The sequence below is a fragment of the Chiloscyllium plagiosum genome, unplaced genomic scaffold (assembly GCF_037043375.1).
Source record: "Chiloscyllium plagiosum isolate Xiang-an unplaced genomic scaffold, Cpla_swu_hap1 HiC_scaffold_42, whole genome shotgun sequence".
NCBI classification, from domain to species: Eukaryota; Metazoa; Chordata; class Chondrichthyes; order Orectolobiformes; family Hemiscylliidae; genus Chiloscyllium; species Chiloscyllium plagiosum.
The window spans coordinates 104,766,866-104,787,365 of record NW_028270180.1 but is presented as its reverse complement, the minus strand read 5'-3'; the positions used below and the strand labels follow the sequence as shown (position 1 = coordinate 104,787,365).

The window sequence follows — 20,500 nt, the reverse complement described above, 5'->3', positions numbered from 1 at the left end:
AAGGGAGGGTAATGGGTTTGAGTGCTTTTTGGAGGGTTTGTGTGGACTTGTAGGGCCGAAGGGCCTGTTGCTGCACTGCAGGGATTCTCATGTGTTTTCTGTTGTTTCGTCACATCATTGCTACTCCTTAAGCTCTTTTCAAAGTCAGACCATTAAAATTTTCTCTCATTTGTGGGAACAAAACCATATCTGCTGAGATTGGAAACCCGAGTTAATCACTTCCCAGGCAAGGAGCAAGGAAATATTTCTCGCTCGTGTGAATATACTCGTGCTCGCTGAATAGAGATGACCAGGTGAATCTCTTTCCACACTCAGTGCAGGCCTCTCTGTAGTGTGCCCATTCATGTTTATTTGAACCTTTGCTGATTTAATAAATTCCTTCGCTTACACAGAACAGACGAATGGTGTCTCTCCAGTTTCATGTCGATTGGATGACATTAGGCGGTGTTGTGAAGATAATCGCTTACCAAACAGAGAAGACAAATCTTCTCTCCCTTTGTTGAAGTCGTCTGCGTGCCATTAGGATTGATCCCCGAGTGAATAGCTTCCCGTCATGGAACAGCTGAGTGGCTTGTCCCCATGTGAACAGGTTGATGTTGAATTAACATTTTGAATTTACAACCTTTGCAGATCCGAAAGTTTATTTTTCAACAGTATGGGAAATGACATGCAAACCTGCCTGCACACAGCATGGCCAATAAGAACACAGAAAATCAAGCCTGTCCAAGCCATACAAGGAACACCCAAAATGCCTCAGCATTGACCAAACAGGCTGACAAGGGAAACCATACATGATCACAGTTATTCACAAACCATGGAATACACTTCCAAACACAATCTACCAAGAAGCTTCCTCGACCCAATAAACACAGCTGAACCAAAGGCCGTAGGGTAGTGTAGTACCCCAGTGATATCATAGCCACATGAAGCTCAGGTAAGCTAGAGATGCACCAGAATACCTTGCTCATCCCTGGAGAACAACAATGGTCTCACCTTACTGCCAAGGAAAGGGACATTCTCACACACCCACGAAGAGATCTGGAACCCCGATCCCATTTTTGAACTGATTGATGCTGCTGGATGCTTGATTGAGTCCAGACTGTATCAATCACGTCCAGAGCTTGTGCCGTAACACGGATCCAGCCAGGGGAGAGCCGGACGGGCAAGGAAGCATGGAAAAATAGAATGAGAGACTGCTGATTAAATTTTTCGCATCAATCCTAAGAGATTCCTCAGCTCGAAGGAAATTGACCGGGATTCCACCAGTTCACTGTTTTTTCTGTCTTGTGGTTTCTGAGCATTTGCTTTGGATGTGTCTGCTTGTTTGCTGACTGCATGTATTGTCAGTTTCAGTTCTCTCGTCTAAGTGTGTTTATCCATCAGACAAGTTTACTTTAGATTAGATTACATTACAGTGTGGCAACAGGCCCTTCGGCCCAACAAGTCCACACCAACCAGCCGAAGCGCAACCCACCAATACCCCTACATTTTACCCGTTACCTAACACTACGGGCAATTTAGCATGGCCCATTCACCTGACCTGCACATCTTTGTGATTGTGGGAGGAAATTGAAGCGGGAATTGAACCCGAGTCTCAGGCGCTGTGAGGCAGCAGTGCTAACTACTGTGCCACCATGCCGCCCACGGTGTGTTTGTTTACAATGTGGTGCGCGATAATCCTTTATTGCTTGACCTATCAATCACTCACTGCTTGTGTGTTCTGTGAGTACTACCTTTATATTTCCTCTAAAAATGAAGTGCAATGCTTAGCAGTCAGCGCGGGACGTCCAGTACGCCATGGGGGCAGGGAATTCCAGCCACTGCTGGGATGTGCGAGCTGGGCAACCCCAACCATGTGGTGACAACGGCCCAGGACCGAAGTTGTACAAGACGATATTGAGGAGGCATGTTAGTTTCGATTCCCTACAGTGTAGAAACAGGCCCGTCGACCCAACCAGTCCACCCCGACCCTCGGAAGAGTAAGCCGTGCAGACCCATTTCCCTCCCACGAATGCACCTGACACTATGGGCAATTTAGCACGGCGATTTTACCTGACTTGCACACCTTTGTGAATGTGTGAGGAAACCGGAGCACACGGAGGAGTCCCACGCAGATATGGGGGAATGTGCAAACTGCACACAGACAGTCGCCCAAGGCTGAAATCGAACTGGGACCCTGGCGCTGTGAGGTAGCAGTGCTAACCATGCCGCCCTGTAAATACGTGAAAATCAAAATAAAGATCGGAGATTCTATTGTTATACCTGGTTCACGGGCAGACACTGTGCTGAAAGAGACAGGGGATGGCGGTTACTTTACACACTTTACAGTAGACTTTTACACATGTCCACAAGGAAACTGACCATATGGGAAGTCCTTTAAATTCGATAAGCTTGATTATTGGACCACTGCTATTACGGGAGGGCACGTTGACCCCTCCTGGGACACTGCATACATGCTGCAGTGTCTTGCAAAGTTTCGGCAGGTTGCCCACCAGTATCAGGCCGCGGAGGCGAAAGACTGCTGCAATAACAAGCGACACTGTGATCAAAATAATTCCAGACACAGCCACACCGCCCTGTGCCCCACAGTACCTGAAATTTCCCATACTGGATTCAAAGCCAGACCCTATTGGGCCTGAATGATGTGGCTGCATTTTTTTTACCATGCATTACACAGCAAGCCCGCGATGGGACACATTAGCCCCCGGGCAGTATGAATCACCACTGCTGCCCAACTCAAATGATAACTCCAGACTCACAAGAAGACCGAGTGCTTGCCGAAATTACTAGGCCACCAACTGTCAGTTTCCCCGCATCATGATATGGTGCACCCCCCTGTAGAAGACCTGGATCCACGCAGAGTTCCGGGCCATGCGACAGACCCGTTGAAGTGACAGCTCCCATTCTACAATTGGGTCCTCGAAATTTCCTGTATTTTCAACTGTCGGTCCCAAAATGTGCAGACCTTATTACAGCTTGTGCATATGACCCACTGGGTGACCATCAGCCCTGTTATTGACATCCCCCTGGGGCACCGCTTCAGACTGCGAAAAGGTATCTGGACAGCACCGTGAAGGATGCAATAAAGGCCAGTGCAACACGGCACGCCGATTTTGGGCTGTTATCCAGTGTCTGCAGAGCAGCCAAGCATTTCCTCGATGTCATTGTCCGTTTTAGGGAGGTCTGTGACTCCTCGTCGGGCATTCCATTAGCAGAGAACGAAAAGCTTGCCGCGCAGTCCTCACATATGCTCACGTTTTAACGTTGCACAAACGAACGACGAGCAGGACGGACAATTGAATTGTACTTAATAACTTGGACGGGAATGGGCTGTTCACTGCACCAAAACCGACGGGGGCATTCGACTGGCTCGCACAACCTGACAACCACAGGGACCACTCGGAAAATTACCTGAGTTGCAAGAACCTCTGCACTATACGGTTTTTGAGAATACCCATAACAGAGCCACTCTCCTAACCCATTAACTCCAGTATTGGCCCTGCCACTGCGACTGATGCTGCCATTATTTCAGACTCTTGCCCAGTCCCCCTCCTGAGCCGGCAGACCTGATGTAAATTGAATGCCAATATCCACTGTTCCTCTGAGGATCTCACATTAGCGAACCAGGACGTCCAATATTCCATGCTGCGGGCAGTAATTTCGCACAGCACTGAACACTCTGACCAGGTAAGTTCCTGATGCTCTTGGTCATGCTCCAATTCACCTACCTGCGCTCTTCTCGACCCCTACTTGCCCTGTTGTCAATGGCCCTTTTCTGTAGACAGTTCCCTAACTCCCTGCTCCCAGTGGGGTGCGCAATTGACGGTATTGACTTGTCATGCATCCCAGCAGAATTAATTGAAAATAGCAACACACTACGGTGATAGGTAATAACAAAGTAGATACTTGTGAAATCTAAGGACTTCAAGGTGACCTTCTTAGCAAATGCGGGTGCTATGATGTTGTTATACCTCTGCACTGACAGCTGAATTGACGTCAAGCTGCTGTCTGTTTTCTCCGTTGATTTTGATCATTCTGGCTCTCGTCTAATTGCCTGAAGACGAGAGGTGCCGACAACCTCGGAGCTTGCTGCGTGGTTTCTGGTGTAATTTTCAGAGGGGATGAGGAGCTGCAGTTGGTCACGGGAAGTGCCTGTGAGGCCCCCAACCCCCACTCCCCCGAAACCCCACAACTCTCCATAATCCAGTTACTGCAGTCAGCAGTTGATCTACCCTGTCAGAGCACACTGGATCCTCCTTACCCTGACCTTTTGGAACGACAGTCTGCTGCCATGAATGTGGCAATGGCTGGATATGATGTGTTTTGCTTTCAATTTCACTTTCATCTCTGGCCACATGTAAGTTCTTCAGTTTAACCTTTTAACCCTTGCAGGAAATGTCCGCTCGCTGATCCCTTTTTGTCTACTTAACCAGGTTCCCCACACATAATCAACACCTCAACAAACTCTACTTGAACTTGCCCACATTGACTTATTGATCTTCTCCAGCCTTGATAGAGCAGGGACTGTTCCTGTGCCCAAGCACCCTGCAGGAACTTTAATGAATCAGGGAGCAATCTGAATCTAATTGATGTTAAGTGTTTGTTAGTAGGCAATGTCTCTCCAAAGCTGTTGTTTGAAAGTATAGGTAACAGCCTTTAAATATGATTGCTGCATTCTCTGAACCGGAACATCCTCTGCCCACATAGTTCGAATGACGCCCCCTGCTGACCGACCGTTAATTGACCAGTTCTGAAAATGTTGCATTCTCGACTTTTCCTAGCCTACCCACGTGGCCACACCTCCTAATTCCAATCCTCGTCCCAGCATTTCATAGCTTCCAGTAATATTTTGGCACTTATACTCAATTCCACCACAAACCCCATTCCCGACCTATTACTTTGTGCTTCCAAGCAATTTTGGGCAAGAAAGTTGGGATGCAGAGGTTCTGTTTTGCGCCCTTATCATTTTGTTATCTCATCATTCCTGCACTTCCATTTTGTTTTCGTTCCCTCCGGTTCCCCTCTTTGTTCTTTGTCACTAAATCCTTTTAATTGCTGCATTTTTAATTTTTGACGAAAGCGGATGGAACTCAGACAAAGTAAGTGTCTACAGCAGATTGTGAGTATTTGTTAATTTGCAATATAATAAATAACGTATGATTAGGATTCATTAAAAATTACGCTTAATACTTATTGATGTTGGAATATAAAGTCCACTTTCCCCTTTATTGACACGAAGTATGTTCCTCGATTTAATTTTCATATTTCAGAATCAGTTCAGTTCAAATGGCAAAAGACAGCTAGAGTCGCTGACGTCACTGCATTCCAACATGATTTTGGACACGTAAGAACTTCAGTTTCTCTCCCTACTGCTCTCTGTATCCGAGCAACTTTCTCTGATTTCCTTTCCTTCACTTTTAAGCGGCCGTGCTCCAGGGGGAAATACTATTGGCTGTTGTTGAATCTCCAGCTCGAGCTGAGAGAGGGTTATCTCCCATTGTGAGGTCAGAGACCCAGCCGCAGGTTGATGGGACTGAGTGGTCAGGCCCCACTGCGCAGCCTCTGTAGAATCTCCATATCTCAGTGTTCCCCAAGGGGAAAGGCACATCCAGGAAGGAGTCACTGCGGGCCTCAGTTTCGGCTTCACAGAGGGACACTGACAATTACACACAGAGCTTGGACAGCCAGTTCCAAGGGAACCAATGTGACACCTGTGCCGTATGACTTTGCTTGGGAATTGAACCTGAGTGTGTTCAGGACAGGAACTCTTCCACTGGGTTAAATCCAGCCATTCAAAAGGGTCGAATATCTACTGTACGAATACCTGATATACTTCCGAACACCTCATGGAGACGATCATTTACAGCAGATTCTAGTCGATTGTCCAACCAGAGAATTACACTGAAAAGTAATAATATTTCTCTGCATTAACTCATTCATAAAGGAATCATTCCATTGGTCAGGTATTTGTTGGAGAATTACAGGCTGGAGTTGCATGTCAGGCACCTGCAAAAACCTGGACATAGACTCTGTGGTAATCAAGTGGACCTGAAAACTCTGATGGGGAGACCCTCCTAAAGAATGTGGCCTTCACTGTCTGTGCTGTTACTTATTCCTCCCGAGAAGGTGGTGGAGAGTGAGCTCACTTCCTTAATCACTACAGATTACTGGAATATTGTGTGCATTTGTTCCTGGGTCCGCACCTTCAATCATGGGGATGGATCGGAAAGAATGGAACTTTTCAGATTGGGAATCTGATGGGACTTTCAAAAATCATGACACCTCTGGGAGAAACTGTTCCCCGAATATAAGGTTCAAGAATGAGACAACACAGGCTGGAAATATCTGCAAAAGTAACAGATGTATAGTAAGAGATTTTTTTGTTCACACAACGCTTGGTGTTTGTGTGGAGGGCCCTGCTGGAGTTCTGATGGAGGCGGCTCCAACTGATGCTTTTAACAGGGAACTAGGTCATTATTTGAATTTCACTGAGGGATGGAGAGTCAATGGACAGAACAGAGTGTCACAGTAATTTAGTTGCTGAATCTCAAACTCCCACTTTGTCAATGAGGACTTGGTCACTGACATCAAGAGATGTCAGCATGCTGACGCTTGGCTTGGGAGTCTTTGGACATCGAGCTTTACTCACTGTCAACCTCCAGACAACAGGACATGTCTTCAGAATTTGCAAATGATACAAATTGAAAATGCAGGAAACAGGGAAGAGAAGAGTAGCAGAATTTAGGAGGACACATGCAGAAGTTATTTCTATTCGGTCTGAGGATGAACGTGGTCCACAGGATTCCTGATATCCTCACAATGAACTAGTCAGAGCCAGATCTCCTTATTGTTCGTGGCCAATTAATATGAAGCTCGGAGTATCAGTGAAACAGACACGAGAGAGGCGAGAGCTTTTTGTTTGTCATAAAGAGCAAAACAGTCACGCAATGACCGTGGGGGAGAGACATTTCCAGTATTTAATCAAAATCACACCCTGACATGGCGAACTCTCCAACTACCTGAGGGATTGTGATTTGTAAAGCATATTCCACGTGAAGCTTGTTCAGAATCAGTCACAGATTATTTTAAATCTCCAATCTGACTAGATTGATCCTGAAGGCAGAAGATTTAGACACTCTGCAGAAAAGATTTACCACCATGTTTCCTGGACTGGAGGGCATTTCTTATGAAGTAATATTGAGGGGCCGAAGGCTTTTCTAATTGGAGTGAAGAAGGATGCGGGGTGAATTGATAAGGGTGTATATGATGATAAGAACCATAGATATAATGAATAGCCAAAGACTTCTTCCCAGTACAGAAATGTCTTCATAAGGAGGCATAATTTAAAAGTGATTGGAGGAAGGTTTCGGGGAGATGAGAGGTAAGTTCTTTCTATGCACCGGGCAGAATTTGTGGCGGTGGTAGTTCAATCAGATGCATTATGGATGTTTACGCGACTGTTGGATAGGCACATTGGAGATAGGTTATGCAGATTAGTTTGATCTTAAAGTAGATTAACCGATCAGCACATCATCGAGGGCTGAAGGGCCTGCACTGTACTCTTCCGTATCAATTGTCCTCCACATTATTGATTCCACTGTCAGTTAAAGTTCTGATACCATATATCCCCCTGAATGATAATGTTTAAGAACTTCTCACCATTTTCAACGGCATCATTCAGTTTCTGTTCGATTCCTCCGACAAACGTGAACAAATTTTGTAATTGTACTATTCTCTACCACGACCTCTGGAGAGCAAGTGGGAATACAGCGTTGAGATAGGGAATCAGGCATGATCTCATTGAATGGAGAGCAGGCTGTTGGGGCTGAATGGCTTCGTCCTGCTCCTGGTTTCATTCAGCTAAATGTCCTCTTCAAAATCTCATCCTAAAAAGTATCAGTGATTACATTGGGGAAGCACATCAGCAGTTGTTTTCGTTGAGACTTTCCTGCATCTTGAAAATTTGATTTTTCTTTGCAGTGACGATGAACAATCTGTCTGAGAATCAGAGTGGTCCTCAGGACTCCTGATGGCGTCTCAGTGAAAAAGTTCATAGGAACGCTTCCTTACTGTTAATGACCAATTGCATGCAATAAAGAGACACTTCATGGAACTTCCGGATTGTTCACGGACCCTGGATGTTAATTTGCTTTGTGGATTACGGACTATATAAATGTAGAGGAATTACACTGGATATCCGCAAGTAACGTGAGGATGGATATTTATAAACCCTGCAAAAAAAAAATCTGAAGGGTATCCGAAAATGTTTTAAACGTAATTGAACGGTTTTGAAATTTATTCAACATTGTCGAGGGAATGGGAGATAATTTCAGAAACCGAGAGAGACTCACAGACACAGATGGAGAGCCACAGCCACGGGTTCAGGATAACATTGCCCTGGAGGTGTTTCGGAGCTCACTCTGTGACCCAAAATAGGCAAGGCAGCAACAGATGGAATGCAGTCATTTTCTGGTTATAAGGGCGATGTTTTGTTTACTATCTGGCAGAGTATTGTCCCTGTCCTGGGAGGGTTTGATGTGGAAAATGCAAAGGGAGATTTATTCTTCATCTAACTCAGTGTTGTTCCTGTCCTGGGAGGAGTTGATGGGAGCAGTTTAATTGGGCTTTAATCTGTACTTAACCCTATGCCTGTGATTTTCTGTTAGAGATTGAAGGGGACAATGTCGGGTGATTAAAATAAAACCTAACCTCATGCTGAACGTGGCCTGAGATTTCAAAGGGTTCCAGTCTATTGTTAGATTACTCGACACTGAACCTATTTATAGATTCCAGAAGCAACAACGACATTTTCTCCCGATCTAATCCTGCAGTTCCTGTCATTGACTCTCAAACTTTCATCATTTTAGACTATTCAAAATTCCAGGGATACAGTCCTGCGCTTGTGTCATTTCCCTGGCCATTAAACCCGTGCTTTCCAACTATAGTTCTGTGAATCTACGCTGCATTCATTTGCACATGGACTCCCAAGTCCCCGAACCGTTCGTGCCTTTCCCTGTTTACAAAGTCGCTGTCAGCGCTGTGCTGATATGAAATGGCTACTTTAAACAAACCTATAATGGCTACTGACACTTTTGGAACCATTTGTCCTGGTTTTGCAGATTAAAACACATCGTGCACTTTATACATTTTCATCTCTCGGCCTCCTGCAGATGAAATAAACTGGGATGTGAATCGATGCAATTTCGATGTTAGAGGAGGGATAATCTAAACCAAATGGTACAATGGTAAACTGGTTGCAGGCGCAGAGAAGCTTCAGTTTGAGTCTGAATTCTGTCAGCACAGGCGAGGGGCAAATGTGTGAAAAGCTTTTTTTCCATTCATGCATTCCTACATTGGAGAAATGTTAATTTACAAATTAAATTCTAAAAAAGGATATGGAGAACTCTGTTACAACGTTTCCATTGATTAAGATGCAGATTCCAGAATCCTTTTAAAGTCCATGCCCTGAAATTTTTAAAAGTCTGTCTAACTTTCCAAACTTCAAGACGAAAATGCGATAGTTATATGACAGGTCAGCTACTGAATTGTAGGTGCGTGGTCTTGTTCAGAATCTGCCATAGATTTAACATGGAGTAAGATGTATTTTATCCAGATAACTGGCATTTATCAAGGACCAGCCTGACGTAATTTGCCTTCAAATTTTGTGTTCTGTAAAAATAAAGAAATTGATTTACCAATAAGCAAGCCTCTCGGATTGTGTATCACTAGTATACATTTGTGAAAGAGAAACTGTGTACGTGAATGAGCGAGTGTGCCTTTGAGGTGTCTGTGACTGATTGACTGAGAGTTGGTGGCTGAGATTGGCTGAGTGAGAGGTTGTGTTCGAGTGTGATGTTCTGAGATTGGGAGTTTGCAATGCTCTACTGTGCGTGTGACTGATCATGAGTGACCGCATGACAGTGTGTCTGTGCGTATGAGCTATGTACGAGTTTGTGACAGACACTGTAGAGGCAGCTTTACTCTGTAATCTAACACAGAGCTTTCCCTGACACAGGAGTGTTTGTGGATATATCTGTACATTGTATGTAACCCTATTTTTCCCTGACCCTGGGAGGTTTCGTTGGAGAAAGTGTACAGGGAAATGTACTCTGCCGATAAGCCAGTTATATAACTATGCTAAGTGCATTTGATAGGGACAGTGTGGGGATAGGGGTTGACTTCGTCATTATCTAACTCCACGGTGAACATGGTCTGGGAGTTAGAAAAGCTGATGTGCAGAAACAGCTTTACTCTGAACTTAACCCCAATCACTACCTAAATACAATCTGAAAGAACTGCTGATTCTGTCAATCAGAAACAAAACCTCAGCAGGCCTGGCAGCATCTTTGAAGAAGACCAAACAGACCCCACCACCAAGGACATGTTTCCCTCCCATCCCCTACCAGCGTTCTGGAAAGACCACTCCCTCGGCGACTCCCTCGTCAGTTTCACAACCCCCACCAACTCAACTTCCACTCCCAGCACCTTCCTCTGTAACCGCAAGAAATGCAAAACTTGCGCCCACACCTCCCCCCCCCCCCCCCCACTTCTCTCCAAGGCCCCAAGGGATCCTCCCATATCCGTCACAAATTCACTTGCACCTCCATACACAACATTTACTGCATCCATTGCACCCGATGTGGCCTCCTCTACATTGGGGAGACAGACCGCTTACTTGCAGAACATTTCAGAGAACACCTCTGGGAAACCCGCACCAAACAACCCAGCCGCGGTTGTGGCTGAACACTTTAAATCCCCCTCCCACTCCGCCAAGGCCATGCAGGTCCTTGGCCTTCTCCATCACCCGACAATAGCAACAGACGCCTGGAGGAAGAGCACCTCATCTTCCGCCTCGGGAACCCTCCAACCACAAGAGATGAATGCAGATTTCTCCAGCTTCCTCATTTCCCCTCCCCCCACTTTATCTCAGTGCCAACCCTCGGACTTAGCACGGCCTTCTTGACCTGCAATCTTCTTCCTGACCTCTCCGTCCCCACCCCCATTCCGGCCTGAGCTTAACCTCCTTCCACCTACGCAGTCCCAACGCCCCTCCCCCAAGTACCCATTCCCTACCTTTCACCTGAGCCTGCTTGGCACACCCTCCTCATTCATGAAGAAGGGCTTATTCCCGAAACGTCGATTCTCCTGCTCCTTGGATACTGCCTGACCTGCTGCACTTTTCCAGCAACACATTTTTCAACTCTGATCTCCAGCGTCTGCAGTCCTCACTTTCTCCTACAGGATATAGAGCTTAGTGACATGGTGTGAAGGCAACAATTTTTCCCTCAATGTCAGCAAAACAAGGGAACTGGCCATTGACTTCAGGAATTGGACTGAAGGACACACACTGGTCTCTGTCATTGGTGCTGATTTGGAGGTGATGGACAGCTTCAAATTCCGAGTAATAAATATCACAAACAATCAGTCTATCCATGTCAACTCTACAGCCAAGAAAGCACATTAATGCATCTACCACCTCAGACGGGCAAGAAAATTTAGCATTTTGGCAATGACTCTGATCAATTTTAATATTGCACTGCAGAAAACATTCTATCCAGACGCTTCGTATGGTAACTGCTCTGGCCGTACTGCAAGATATTGCAGAAATGCATGTACCTAACACAATCCATCACGCAAATTATATTTTCTTCCATTGACTCAATCTTGAATTCCCACTGCTTCAGGAATGCAGCCAACACAATCAAAGGCCCCTCCCACCACCGCAATGCTGTTTCCTAACCTCTTCCATCGGACAGAAGATGCAAATGTTTGAAAATACGCACCAATGGATTCAGGAACAATTTCTTCCGTGCTGTTATCAAACTTATGAATGGACCTGTCAAATATAGAGTTGCTCCTTTTCTGCGCCTGTTCAAAAGCTGTCAAACTATATTAAACTGATGTCCTTATGTAAGGTATGATTTGTACTGGAGAGAATGCAACACAATATTCTTCACTGTTTCTCAGAATGTATGACTATCCTAAAATAATCAAAATCAATCTGCTTACCATACATCTGGGTCTGGTCTGCTCGATAACACTTTAAACCTATGTGGTCTGTGTAAAAGACTTCCATTATCCATTACTTCAATGCCTGTTATAATTTCGAAAGGATCTATTTTGTATCCCTCAGCCTCGACGTTCATGTGAAAGAAATGATTTATTATATTGTCCCGCATCATTTATGATGGGAGGTGGCTTGACTGCAGATATTATGTCTGATCTGTGAGTGATAAAGTCAATTAGCCTTGTCTATCCGTTGCTTCTTATGGTTTCTGGCATGCAACTATTTCTGTGTCGGAGCTTCACCAGGTTGACAGCTTACATTTAGCTATACCAAGTGTACGCACTCATAGAACATAGAACATAGAAAAGTACAACACAGAACAGGCCCTTTGGCCCACGAGATTTAATCCGAATGTCAAATATAGTAACTTAACCTACGCACCCCTCAACTCACTGCTATCCATGTGCATGTCCAGGAGTCGCACCAATGTCCCCAATGATTCTGCTTCCATGACCACAGCTGGCAACCGATTCAATGTATTCACAACTCTCTGCGTAAAGAACCTACCTCTGACAAGTCCTTTAAACCTTGCTCCTAATATCTTCAAACTATGACTGCTCATACCAATTAATCCTGTCCGCGGGAAAAGTATTTTCCTATTGATTGTATGTATTCCACACATTATTTTCTATACCTCGATCAGGTCTCCTCTCTTCCTCCTTCTCTCCAGAGAGAAAAGTCCGAGCTTATTCAAACTTTCTTCATAAGGCAAGCCCTCCAGTCCAGGCAGCATCCTGGTAAACCTTCTTTGCGCTTTCTCCGAAGCCTCTGCATTTTCCTACAATAGGGCGACCAGAAGTAAACACAATATTCAAAGAGTGGTTTCACCAGGGACTTGTAGAGCTGCAGCAAAACCTCGCAGCTTTTAACCTCAATCCCCCTTATTGAAAGCCAATACTCCATATGCTTTCTTTATAACCCTATCCACTTGGGTGGCAAATTTGAGGGATCTATGTACTTGCATACCCAGATCCCTCTGCTCATCCACACTGCCAAGGATCCTGTCTTTAATCTTATATTCAGCATTCGTGTTCCTCCTTCCAAAATGCGTCACTTCGCGTTTATCCAGGTTGAACTCCATCTGCCATGCCCAGATCTGCATCCAATCTATGTCGCGCTGCAGCCTGAAGTAGCTGGTTATACTGTCAACAATACCTGCAACCTTCGTGCCATCTGCAAACTTACTAATACACTCTTCAACCTCCTCATCCAAGTCATTTATAAGAACTACAAAGAGCAGAGGCCCAAGAACAGAGCCCTGCGGGACCCTAATCAACACTGTCCTCCAGGCAGAATATTTTCCATCTACAACCACTCTCTGCCTTCTGTCAGCCAGCCAATTCTGAATCCAGATCGCCAAATCTCACTGTATCCCATACTTCCGGAAGTTATCTACTCTACTCTTCATTTCTCTTCATCTACTCTTCATTTAACCAGGTTTGATCACTGGCTCCAAGTCATAACCCTCCCAATCATCTGCTTCCCCTGCCCTTCCATTTCTTCATTGTCATGTCTTTGGAATGCAGTTTGTTTAGAGCCTTGGTAAATTTGTACAGTGCATCTTGGAGGCTGTCATTGAGTTACACCATGCAGAAGGACTGGTTAATACTTACAAACAGTCTCTAACACACTCATTAAAAGGCAGAGCTCATAGGAACAGCTGAAAGAAAAATAAACCAGGTTTCTTCAGGATTAAAGCACCTATCACTGCCGCGAACAGAGAGAGCTCCTGAGCTCCTGAAGACTTCCCTGTATCTTTTTCAGAGTCCCAAGCTGTTTAGTTGCCTGAGAACCAATCACATCGTTGCTGGTAGCAGACAGCCTTTGTCAGTGATGAACTAGTGGCCAATCATCAATGAGCTCCTTGTCACAAACAAAGGCTGCATCTGTGTACAACTCCGTTCATCTCCAATCACATTTCAATAATTGGGTCACTCTCAGGTGAATTGCTGTCAAATCTTGCAGCTGTCCTCCACTTTCGATCTGTTTGTAAAGTCGCTCTTTTCACATTTTAGTCCACAATTACACTCAATTCTTTTTTTAAAAAAATGTTTTTATATGAATTCGCCCTGAGAAAACTATATTGCCATTTCAAAAACGCATTTACTTGCAAAATACATGATGCACATTTTTTTATAAAAAGTGCAGTCTATTTATTATTTCTCCCTTCTTGCAATGTTATGCAACCTTCGCATTTCTTAAAGCTTTTACGTATTTCACCATTTGTATTTTAGGACAATATATCTGAATTCACATTCGGTTTTCCAGTGATGTGTACAATAAAATGGTTACAACAAACGACACCATCAAAATATATTGCATTGTTAATTTGAAACCTTAAAAGAAGGCCAGTGGATTACAATCTGTGTAATTTTGTATTTCATTGCTCTTTGTTGGGTGGTCTTCGAAGTGCTGAAGATCTAACAGCAATCCCAAAGTCCCCTTTCCTATGGAAGAGGACTTTTCCACTGATCGGTATTGATTCTAATAGAAATGTCCTCCAGGTTCTCAATTCCTAATTCATCATCCTGGAACAAGACAGTCCGTCGACCCAATTCAGAAGCATCAGCGGCCATTTTGAAAAGACTGGAAAACGCAGGTATGGTAAAATAGGTTCATCAATTCAAATTGCTTTCATCCTTTCAACATTAACATCGAACTCTACTAACTAAACCACCTTTCTCTTACTTTGTTCAAAAACTTGTTAAAGGCGCAACTGTCCAGACAAAATGATGGACAAATTTCCTGTAAAATCAAACAATCCAAAAATCTATAAATTTCTCATTTAGTTTTAGGAAATAAATCCTAATAGCATCACTTTTGCTGTCTCCATCAACATCTGTGCGCTTGTGTGTATGTCTGTGTGACTGTATGTGCACGTGTGTCTCTTTAAGTCGATATGTGTGCTTCTGTCTGTAGGAGTCTCTGCACATCTCTCTGTATATGCGATTGTGTCTGAGTATTTGTACGTATTTCCGTCTGTCACACACACACAGAGACAGGCACAAAACACACACACACACAGAGAAAGAGAGAGAGACAAACAGGCACAAAACACACACACACACACAGACAGGCACAAAACACACACACTCACACACACACACACACGTTCAAACATAACAAAAGGAATAGTCAGAGGTACAGATATATTGGGGTTTAAACCACATTTCAATTGTTACAATCCCGAAAATAACAGAGAGCCCGTTGCACAGAGGTACAGACCCAAAGATACATTAATCTGGAGACACACACTAATACACACAATGAGACACAAACACACTCACATAAGCACAGATAGTCAGGCAGAAATAGATGGGTAGACACGCAGAGAATCACAAAGACAGGAACACACGATAATGCACACACACATTCAGAGAAACACATGCATAAAGCCAAACAGATTCAGTGTGCAGTAACTGACACTGCTCTGTGTCTAACCATCTGTAGCACAATCTGTGTCCATCAGCTCGTTCCCAGTTTTTACAGATGAAATGTTGATGAGAAAGTGGAACAGTCGCGTGAGGTCTCTCAGCATAATATCCGTGAAAAGGTGAATCTAGTTAAAATATCATGGTCATTTGAGCAACTAACAGACTTGTACACCACTTCCGTGTTATCACTGGATGTCAAGCTGTGAAATGGATTGATGATGATGGCAAGTAGTTATGTTCCCCATAATTAGGTAGAATTAACTTGCAGTGCAGCTTGCTCAGCACCACAGTCACAAACATTCTCTGTCTCCACCATCCACAATCAGTAGCAGTGGAATATCCCACTGACAAGATGCACTGTAGAAATTGCCCAAAGTTCCTCACAGAGCAGCTTCCAGAACCACAGCATTATCGCGTGGAACACTGAGCACAGCAGATACACGGGACACCAGTTGACAATGCCACATCAAGCCACTCGCCACCCTGGCTCGGAAAATCGTCTCAGTTCCACAAGAGCCATTCGTTGGAAATCCTCGAACTTCCTCCCTTACATCATTATGGGTTTATATGGACAAAATGAATGGCAGCAGTTCAAGACGCTAACTCATCGTCAACTTCGCCAGAACAATTATATCTGAGTATTACGTGGGAACCCAGCGGCAATGAGCCATACACATTAGTGAACCACAAAATAAAGGTCACTGTTTGAAACCCACGTGCTCCAATGCCGAGCTTTTGAATAAGGTGTGTCCATATTCGAGAAAATTGAAATATGATTTCATTTGAATGCATCAAATTCTGAACAGGCTTAAGAGGGTAGATGGTGAGAAATTGATCCTGTGTGTCTGAGTATCTAAAACACGATAACACAGTCTCAGGAGTTGCGGAAAAGCTCAGCAGGTCTGACAGAATCTGTGAAAATAAGTCAGTGTTAAAGTTACACCATTTACAGATCTTTTGGTTATTATTGACAGCACCCTCAGTGTAAAGGGCAGGTTATTTGAGAATGAGATGAGGAGAGCGCGATTAACTCACAGGCCTCTGAGTCTTTAATATTCTCTGTCCCTGACGATTGTTGATGCACCCTCATTGAGTGTATTTCAGATTGGAAAACACAGATTGCTGGTTTCTCAGGGACTCACGGGATATGTGGATTGCACAGGAAACTGAATATGAAATCTAAGTCTACCTTTGATTGGATTGACTACTAGAAAAGACTGAACATTGTAACCAGGCTGCATAGACCTCTCATTCTTTCTTCAGGGTTATCCCCATTCCAATTGTTCAGTAATTATTACTTTTCTAGCTTCCTACCGCTCTGCCGAATTCCCCTACTCTCGTAAAACATGAGCTAACCTTTCCCTTCTCTCGGCAGATGTTGCATGACCTTATCAGATTCCTCTGAATGGCCTGTGTTTATTTCAGAGAGAATTATAACTCCCTATTCCTGTTTCTGTGAGAGAAAACATTCTCCAAACCGATTCCTTTAATTCTATTTGTTCACAGAGAAAGGAGTCATTGTTCTGTCCAAATGCATTACATGCTCATGAGTGCATCAATATATTGTGATGATTTTTAAAATAAAATATATTAAACATAATGAAATTCATGATGAAAACACGAGACCCAATTCGATCTGTAAGGGGCAGGAATTCAGTCATGTGAGTTGAAAGTGAGGACTGCAGATGCTGGAGATCAGTGTCAAGATTAGAGTAATGCAGGAAAAGCACAGCAGGTCAGGTAGCACCCGAGGAGCAGGAGAGTCGACATTTCGGGCAAAGCACCATCATCGGGAATGAAGCTGGGAGTGTCCATCGTGGACAGATAAATGGGAGGGAGTGGGGCTGCGGAGAAGGGAGCGGAGAGCGCAATTGATGGATGGAGCTGGGTGTAAAGGTGATTGGTCGGAGAGGAAGGTGGAGCGGATACATTGGAAGGAAGATTGGCAGGTAGGACAGGCCATGAGGATGGTGCCGAGCTGGCAGGATGGAACTGGGATAAGGTGGTCGGAGAGGAAATCAGGCAAATGGTAAAGGCCACATTGATGCCCTGGGGTTGGAAGTTCCTGAGGCGGACGATCAGGCGTTCTTCCACCACGCGGCGGGTGGTGAGTGAATGGTGATAGAGACGTTCCAGGTCCTGCATGTCATCAGCAGATTCGGAGGGGGAATTCAATTCTCCATCCGCCAGTTGTTGTTTTGTATGTTGCTCCTGACCCATCAAAACACAGATCTGTGTGAATGCGCAAACAACCTCTCTCTATACATTTCACTCAGAATAATGTCAATAACAGGACGGATTAAAACAAAATGCAAACTGTGTTGAATGCAGGATGTAGGGAATCATGTTACTGTAGAGCCTTTACAGCACTGAGATCAGGCTTTCGGCCCATCATTCACACACCAGTCTGCACTCCCTCTTGAAACCTCTCCAATTACCCAGATCCCTGTCTGATTGAAGACTGTGTGTGTGGAGTTTGCACACTCTCCCGGTGTCTGCGTGAGTTTCCTCCGGGTGCTCCAGTTTCCTCGCACAGTCCAAAGATGCGCAGGTTAGGGTGGATTTGCAACGCTCAATAGTCAATGGTGTCCAAGTGAGTGTTGGTTATATGGTTAGCCATGAGAAATGCGGGGTTACAGGAATAGCGCAGAGGATGAGACTTGGTGGGATGCATGATGAGCCGAATAGCCTGTTTCTACACTGTAAGAATTTCATGATCCTATATTCCATCCCATCTATATCTGTGGATGAAGAGGACTATCACCTGATCAAATATCCCCTTCAATGTCTCAACGTTTGTTTTCTATCTGACAAATAACTGCAGATGTTGCAGATCTGAGATTCAGCACAAAGATTGCTGGGAAAGATTAGATTAGATTACATTACAGTGTGGAAACTCAGCAGGTCCGGCAGCATTTGCGGGGAGTGAACCTTTTGGACCCAGTGATTGTTCTTAAGGGCTGAAGGCTTCTTATTCTGATGTTTTCAGACCTGTTGACGTTTTACAAGCAATTTCTTGTTTTGCTTTCAGCCCCAGTACAGTTGGTGACTATCAAGGCTTTGTTATTTGTGTTAAGGAAAAGCGGCAGTTTACCTGCTAGCGCGGTGGTGGTGTAGTGGTGAGCATAACTACCTTCCCAGCAGTTGACCTGGGTTCGATTCCCGGCTATCGCAGTGTCGTGGCTTTTCCTGTGGTTTTGCAAGGAAAGGTCTTGAGCACCAACGTTGCATTCTGTGGCGAAATTGATTTGTCAGATTGCTTTAGGGTTTTCATGGCGATGGTTCCTGTTAATTGCCGTGACAATCCGGGCAGCGTTGCTCGAAAGCTTTGCTCTCTGCTGCCCATTGCTTATTTGAATATTGTTTGCAACATAAGGTTCGTTTTGTTTTGTTGGAAAAGTGAGAGATTGCTATCGTCAGAAACCTTAAATAATTCCAGAAACCGCTGGAAATTCGGAACAGATCCAGCAGCTTCTATCGTGGACAGGAAGGAGGTTTAAATGCGTCAAATATCTTCAAGGTTAAAATACATTCGCACCTCAAAACCATTTGGAAGCTTAAGAATTACAAACAGCACATTATACCTTTTTCTCATTCGTTCAAGTTTCACAATATCATTCCGGTCGCAGGAAGACCAGTTTTGTATGGTTTATGCAATTTTACTATATTCGAACATTGCCTGTTTCGTAGTTAAATGATGTTTCATTTCGTTAAGTTTTCCAATAGAGTTGGGTTAGTCCACACTTTTTTTTTGTTTGTGTTACAACGATAGTGCGAGTAAATTGTGTTTCGGTTCAAACCTGGAAGTTTCACCAATTGAATTGCATTGCCGTACATTTGCCTTCAGGGGAAAAGAAAAAAGGATCTAGACCATCTTCTTAACTCATAGGAGTTTGATCTGATTCAAAACCTCCTCAATTTCGGTCAATAAATGTTCCTACAGTCCGCAACAATGATTTTCACAGATTCGAGAAGGATACACAGACATCGTTATTAATTTTTATTACCTCGGACATGAGACGTTTGGGAATGCTATTCCTCAGACCATCGACTGTCTGCTCAGCCAAGGTTAAAGGCCTGGAATCCGGCAAAATTGGGAACAATGCAATTCCCAGGAGACTGAGTGGTTACTAACAGAGCGGGAGGTGGAGAGTCGGGAGCAGAACTACAGGGACAGTCCGCTCTGATCACTGACTCTTCACCGTCAGTATATCCAGTGCCAGGAATGACTGCCATTGGTCAGAATGACAAAATGCTTTAATGGATAATAAAGAGCATGAAAGTAAGGGAAGGCTTAAAGCATGAAAACAAGGGAAGGCTTAAAGCATAAACCCCATTGGCGATCTGTTGCAAGGGGTGTGTAGAATGCAGGATGAGATAAGAATAGTGGAATTCTCTCACACCAATTAGCAAAGAAAGGTTGACGCTGAAAGGTCTCGATGGTGAGATTAGATTACAGTTAGTAAAGTTAGGCTTCCTGTTACGTATCATTATGACTCGATTGGGAACATAAATATTTGGGACATGACATTAAGTATCAAATTAATAGTTAATAGAGTCAGCCTGATTGAGATTATTGACAATAAATAACTATTTATGGCATCGGGAAAATATGAAGTAGGGTCTGGAATGAAAGACCATTGTTGCGAAAGCTGACATTAAATATCTAACCGTCACATGAGAATAACGTTAATTAGAATGAACAATTAAATAGATGATGGGAACTAACATCAATGGTTTATTGTGTTGCGAGTGTGAGGTACTATGATTAATATATTTAGACATGCTGATAAGCAAACAAAGCATGGGAAACATTTATAAAAATCCATGGAAAATGAAGTTCGAGAGCTTTCGAGAATCTGCTTTCTCGGTGCCACGGTCTTTCGTTTGCAAATAACAGACTGACTTCTTGAAGAACACTCTACGTCTCCTGGTGATTCTCTATACGTTTTCCAAGTCAAAACTCAGCAGGTCTGCATCCATGCAGAGAGAATCGTGG

At 44.1% G+C, this 20,500-nt stretch overlaps 1 non-coding gene across 1 annotated transcript; it reads left to right on the top strand.

Annotated features, from left to right (window-relative positions):
• The first annotated feature begins 18,603 nt into the window (after positions 1–18,603).
• Positions 18,604–18,675, top strand: trnag-ucc (transfer RNA glycine (anticodon UCC)). The gene has a single exon. It is a non-coding gene; the product is annotated as a tRNA-Gly (tRNA).
• Positions 18,676–20,500: the final 1,825 nt, after the last annotated feature.